We start from the raw sequence: 6,907 nt of genomic DNA on the forward strand, positions 1-6,907 counted from the left end.
CTACACGACTAAGAAAGTATTTGCAGCATGCTCTTCTCACACAACACTCATTCCTAAAAATCACTGTCGCTCGTTCAATTATTCATACAAAAATTTGGAATCTGTGTCCACAAATCTAGCACCTCTTCAAAACTAGACAGAAATAATTTTTGGATGAATTGTCAGCATTGTGTATCTTAAAGCATTGTTTTCTTGGGCTTGTTACAAAAAAACATTGGATAAAAAGGCATGAACAGCAACAGCTTAACCCAACCCATGCATTCCACCCCCCTTCTGGAATGGCATGGGTCCACTAATTGCAACCTTGAAGAAATTATCGTTATGGGAACAGACAGGTACCCCAGGCAGTACCAAGATATTTCACCCCACTGTGGACTCCTCCTGCCAGTCTGTGCCTTGGTGGTCCCCTTCCACCGACCTACCCCACGGGGAGCAGCAGCACTGGAGTGACTGAGACATGGAATAATCTCTGCTGTCAACATGGGAGGCGACAGAACAAGCAGACTTCCCGGACAGTGCTAACAAACCCGCTAAGCAGAGAAATGCCTTCAGCTGCACTTTCACACTCTGGAATTGGTTTCGGTATAAAGCAAAACCTCACTTGTAAAAAGCCTAATCTGTTAGAGGAGTACTGATGCTTAACCTTAGTGCACCGAATTCTCACGTTCCTCTTGAGAAACCATAGAAGTTTCTGTCCTGCATCTGGAGCTTTCCCCTCATCGTTTCTGAAACATTCAAAATACTCCAGGCAGCATTTTCAAATAAACCAGTTCAGTTATTAAAAAAATTACATTTTACCTGTTCAGTTGGTCAAATAAAACAAAACACACCTTACAAAAAACTCAATGATTTTTCACACAGGCAGCAAATAATTCATGTGGCAGAAAAATGTCATACTGAATACTCATTCACTTACTTCTAGGGTCTGAAATTTATTGGGAGCAATTGAACTGGTTGAAGGTTTTGATTAGTGGGCAAACCATGGCCTTTGTCTAAGATGCTGTACAACACATGACAGCCTCAAGCAAAACATCAGATACAACTCCTACTGAACTACCACTTCTTCATATTATTTCTGTATTTCAGAGGACTTCTGAAGTTTATATAAAAACAAACATTAAATTTCCTTTATCCTACTTCATCCCTATATGCTATTACTGACAAATGCTTAGTATTTCACTGGCTTATTGCAAACTCCAGTCCATACTTTATCTGAGGTCACTCTGAGGAACAAATGGGAATGATGACCCTGAGGCTTTGTCTGCTGCCCAAACCTCTCACGTGCTTCCCCCAAGAACATAAAGGCAAAAATGAACATGGTAGGCACCATTATATGGGCTTCCATGAATTTATCTCAGTTGCTAATAATTTAGTTGATGTAAACTTTTTTTTCCACATGGATTTGCATGACATTATGGAAAACTACCAGAACCAGTAGTGAAGCTCACTGGGAGTCCTACTCATCAATAGCCAGGCCTCAGCTGCTATGGCAGGTCTTCAGCCTGTGAGCAGACTACCTTGCCTATTTAACCCTACTACTCTTGTATCTGTGATTGCTCCTGCTCTTCTTGGCAAGAAAAATATGTCAGGAACAGCTGCTATTCCTTCTTCTGCTGCTCCCCCTCAGTGGGAGGAAGGCAGGAAGGGCTGCCAACAATGTAATGACTTAGCTGAAGCCAGCTAATGTTACACGACAGAACAGCCACACAGCCCAGGCTTGCAGGCTGTTACTACATTCATGTACAGAAATCTAGATGAGCACCAGTCCTTGTAGGGTAAGGGCCCACAGTGCTGCCTTTCACATAATGAACCACCTCAGAGGTAAAGAGTACTCTAAACACTTCATTTCATTCAGCTACAATACAAAAGAAGACCTGAAACAATCACTAATGAGGTCCAGAGGTGTGTTTTCACTATTGACAGCAAGTTAGATCAAGTCCAAACATTTTAAGCACAGGCACCTGGAACTAAGGATGCAGCTGTTGTCCACTCATTTGGAGCCAATATCATAGTTTTTTGAGCTGTCATCAGAAGAAAGTCTTGCCCTTTCCTTTGTGTTGGATTTCCACCCGTATGATGTGGATCAGGTATCAGATCTGGCTGAAAAACTCCTATGGTTTTTCTTCTGGTTGAGTTAGTTTTAATCTGGAGCAGTTTTGACCTACCATGTAGCTGCATAAAACCTTACATCAACAAAACGGTGGTGGTGAAGGGAGAGGGCAGGAGCCCGTCCAGCAGCAGTTTGCCTTCTGTTGGTCTAAGAGAGTTTTTACAGTATGTACTCAAAACTTCCCAGCCTGAAAAATGACATCTAATCCCAAGCACAACAGAAAATACACTATTAGGAAATATATGGTACTAGAAGAAACCTCTCTGAAATCTTTGAGAGCACTTTAAGAGATTCAAAAGAACACTGCTCCTCAACTGCAAGAACTGTAAGTCAAGCTGAACACAATTTTGAAGCTGTGTTTTCCTTCTACAGAAAATACTCTCCTAATTTCCTAAAGACTGCAGCATGATTTCCACTGTCTTGATTGCTTTATTACACTCCCACCACGTAATAATGTTCACAGTCATCCCAGCGACAGACCAGTATTTTCTCAATATGAACTAAAGTTTTCCAGAGCATCTGCTGGACCATTCTCCATTATTTCCCTGACTGATCTGACTCACATCTACACAAAAAAAGTCTGTCACGCTGCACTGTGTTTACTTCTCATCATGCCTCAAATAAAGTAGTAATGCACTTTCTTGTGCTTGTTAAAGCATTCAAAACCAGCCAGTGTCCAACCACAGGAATCAACTGAACGAGCATGAAACCTGTCTCTGTGGCGTCCATTCCTCTTGCATATTACTGTACCATCCAACTGAATCCAAACTCCACTGTCATCAGTGGATTTATTTGAAATAAAACTTGAATGGAGGACTTCTTGCTGCGCTGTTCTCCAAAGGACTTCCCTGCCCCAGTAGACCTTCCCTAAAAAATGCCATTGCAAATGAAATGAAGTTGCTGTGGGGAATGGTCCATCTTCTCTCTCACCCCCACGTAAGACAAAACAAAATGAGGATTTTCAGGTGTACATGACAGGTCAGTTACTCGAACAATTATTGCCACTGAGAAATCCAAACCAGTATATAATCAACCAGTGCAGATATGCAAACCCAATAGATAATAACAATTCTAGAAATGTCCTTGAGTGATGAGGATACAGACAAAAAAGGTGGTCTCTTTTCATGCTCATTATTACTACATGATGGGGAATTTATTTGCTTCCCACTCACTGGCTCTAGTTCCCAACTAGCTACCCAGCACACTGAACACTAAATATCATCAGTCTCACTGCAGAAGTATGCTTACAAATGTCAGTAAGTCAACTCAGCACAAACACTGGACTAAAAAAACAGAAGTTCTGTTTGACAGTTCTTACTGCCTTACCACCTGGGAAATGAAAGTATCTGTCACTGCTTACAGGACTGTTTCTCATATGTAAAAGAACTTCTAATTTTACATCTTCACATGGCTGCTAACTGCACAAAATTCTCAATTTATCAACATGTAAATAGGTCCTTCTTCATACAATGCTACAGGATATGGGTGCAGGAGAGAAGGAGATCAAGGAAAGCCCACCTCAAATGAGAAGAGTGAGAAACAAAGGAGGCAAACACACAATATCCAAATTTCAGATCCACAAGAAGAAAGGGAAGAAACCACACAACATCCCAATTTGAGACCCATCCACCAAAGATTTGGCAGAAAAGAGGAGATTTGCACTGTGAATGGAAAAATAACAAACTTGAGTTGTGGTGAAGGGTCAGTGGGAACCAGTTTCATAATCCTACTGTAGAATATGCTTGAGTATATGTGGACAAAGAAACATCGCTTGCAAACAATTTTAGATGCAGTTTTTTAGTTAGCATATATATATATATAATTTACACAGTGAATAGATTTGTATTTGATACTTAGACAGCTTTCATCAAAAGCTCCAGTCAAACTCTAATTTGGAGCTAAGATCACATTAACAGGATATAAACTTTTCAGTGGGATGGCAATACTTCATGAAGTATAGAAAAACAGAAACTGGTCTTTAGACAAAGTACTTTTTCTTTTAGATTTGATAGAAAGACTAGGATTGATTGCCAAAATTTTAATCTGTACACTTACCTTTTCAACTGGTGTATTTTCTTCGCTTGTTACACTTGCTTTTCTTGATTCATTTTTTGTTCTGCTCAGCCTGCGGGACACTTTTTCTCTAAGTAAAGTGGCGTATCCTATGTGTTCATAGATGGGGTTTGTTGTCATTTTGGAAATATACTCAGAAGCCTTTGTTTCTATGTACAACGTTATCAAGCCATCTGTAACCAGATCGTGGATTGATTCAAATCTTTTCTCCCCAACGAAGTGCTTCCCATCATAGAACAACCTGTAGTTTAAGGTCTGATTACCAAATCTGCAAATACCAGAAAAAAAAGAGGGAGAGAAGAAAGAGAGAGGAGAAAGGAAGAGTGAGAGAGAGAATTCATGAGCAAAACATTCAGGAAGTAATTTCGCTGACAAGACTATATATATACGGATTACATATGGAATATGTGCATGGCTGCAACTGGATCTTTGTGGAGAGATCAAATCAGGTTCAAGCCCAAGCCTAACTCCATCAAATGAACTCCCAAGGCCAATTCTCCATAACAAGCCATGTGACCCAGGCATACATGATTTTCCTAAATCCTAATGGGACTACTGCAACAATCAGAAAGGTATGTTTGCATTGAAAAGACCCTATACTGGGATCTGTAATTGTCGTACAGGCAGATGTAATCTATGTGGCGTTTTTTAAAGTGTTTTAAAAAGCAGAGTGCTGTAGTAGCACACTCAGTTTATACACCAAGGTTGGAATCCCATTCTTGATTAAAGGGTTCAAAGATACGACATTGGGTTAAATGGTCTTTATACGGCATCAAATGTGCATATCTCTGCATAGTTTGTTGGGCATGCAACTAAAACTGCTTAAGCCTCTTATTTTTTCATATGAATTCCCAATTTATACTCCGTTTTTATTCTACAAATAATTACCCAGATGGATCTAGAAATCATTCTGTTGTGTCAAAACAACAGGCACTTTGCCATAATCTCCACCCTTTAGTAGTTCTTTTTATTCTTTATTTTGAAATCTCTCTCCAAACCCCTAAAAAATTATGTTTGTTCTTTTTCAGCTGACAAAAATGGCTTTTAATTTACACAACTCACCAGCCTTTCCAGCTCTACCATCTGCACACCAATATGAATTCTGAGGATGATTTCAGCACCATATCACAGCTACTTGGGATAACTCTTAAAAGGATTTTTCCTTATCGCTTACCAGCAGAAGAGTAAAAATGCAGCCTTTTGGTTTTGTGTATAACCTACAGGAGTAATAATGCTATGAAGGTTGTAAAATATTGCCAAGGAGTTTGTTTTGTCAAAGCCCAATATCTCGTCCTCTTGCTGCTAACCCGCAGAAGCTTTCAGACTGCTGGGTGGGTAGGTTGTGAAGGGAAGAGCTAAGCCAGGGATGGCTGCATTTTAAAGTAAAGGCACCTGTGAGGGACAGAGAGGTTGTAGCTTGGGATCTCACTGAATTTTTTTATTCAGCTGAACAGTAGACTTTACTTCTTTGAGCAGCAGCATCCTGCACTTCACCCTGTATTTGCACAGCAAGCTTGAATTCCAGCTAGGGAAGAATGCATGCTGCCTTTGACAGTTGGTCAGCCACTGGACTTAATGATTTTCCAGGTTTATTTCCAGGGTCATTATCTCGGATGGCTGCCTATGTTTGTGTACAACACATCAGTGAACTCAGAGGACAACGTGGCTGTGACCACTGCCAGGACACTCTCCTGTTCTGTGCTCACATCCCTCATGCAGTTTTCAAGCAGGAACTCCATCTTTACAATGCTCAAGCCTAGGGAACAAGAGTTTTTACAACAGGCACAGTCTGCTTCTGAAAAGGGACTTCCTAGCCAAGTGCTGAGGAAGCGAGTGAATTGCTGCAGTGCTGTGATGGTCAAACAGCTGACAAGAAGGTCTAAAATCACTCTGACACTGTGAAGTGTATTAAGGAACACTGGACATAGACTTCAATCAAAAGGGACCAATATAATCCCCTCCATTAAACACATTCATATTTCAACTATAAGCCTCTCTGAAAACAGCATTTACCTGAGAGCAAGAGTATAGCAGCCGGGTTGCCGTTGGCTTTCTCTAAGAATATATGCTCCTTCTACACCAGCAAGTATTTCATCTGCTTGCTCCCGAGAAATGATCCCGTGAAACCTAAGGGAAGACATTTCAGTGACTTAGAGAGCAATCCAACCAGAAACACCTCCTCTTCCCCCTCACCACTCCCCAAACCATTTGAAAACTTCTACACAATGCCGAGCATTGTGGTCCTAACCATCAGGACAGCGTCCAAGCATCTAAAAGTGGCATGACAGTCAACCAGCCTGGGCAAGTCCAGCACAGAGGCAAAACAAAAACTACACTGTATATACAGTTTCAGCCAGTATTACACTGAATCACACCCAAAGATTATTTTCTGTAAATGCCCCATCTTTTCACATTTTTTTCTCTTCTACTAGCTTATGTCCCCCTTTCTTGTTTCCTTCCTAGAGATCTTACAACAGAATTGAAAACTAGGCACAAAGTTGTTTCTTGTTTTTCTTAATGGAGATGACTTAAAATTGAGAGGTCATTCTTATTATCTGTTTGCTTTATGTGCTTCCTCAAATTTGTAAGGGGAACCGAGACAAAAAAATTGCAACAATTATTTAAAATTCTATTCTGCATATATTAAATTAGAAGAGGATACAGAGTAGCCATGAGAAAAATACTCTTGTCTTTATTTCAGTGAGTTCTGTATTCTGTGTTGGA

This window comes from Chaetura pelagica, unplaced genomic scaffold (assembly GCF_000747805.2).
Source record: "Chaetura pelagica isolate M959 unplaced genomic scaffold, ChaPel_1.0 scaffold10, whole genome shotgun sequence".
Lineage (NCBI taxonomy): Eukaryota > Metazoa > Chordata > Aves > Apodiformes > Apodidae > Chaetura > Chaetura pelagica.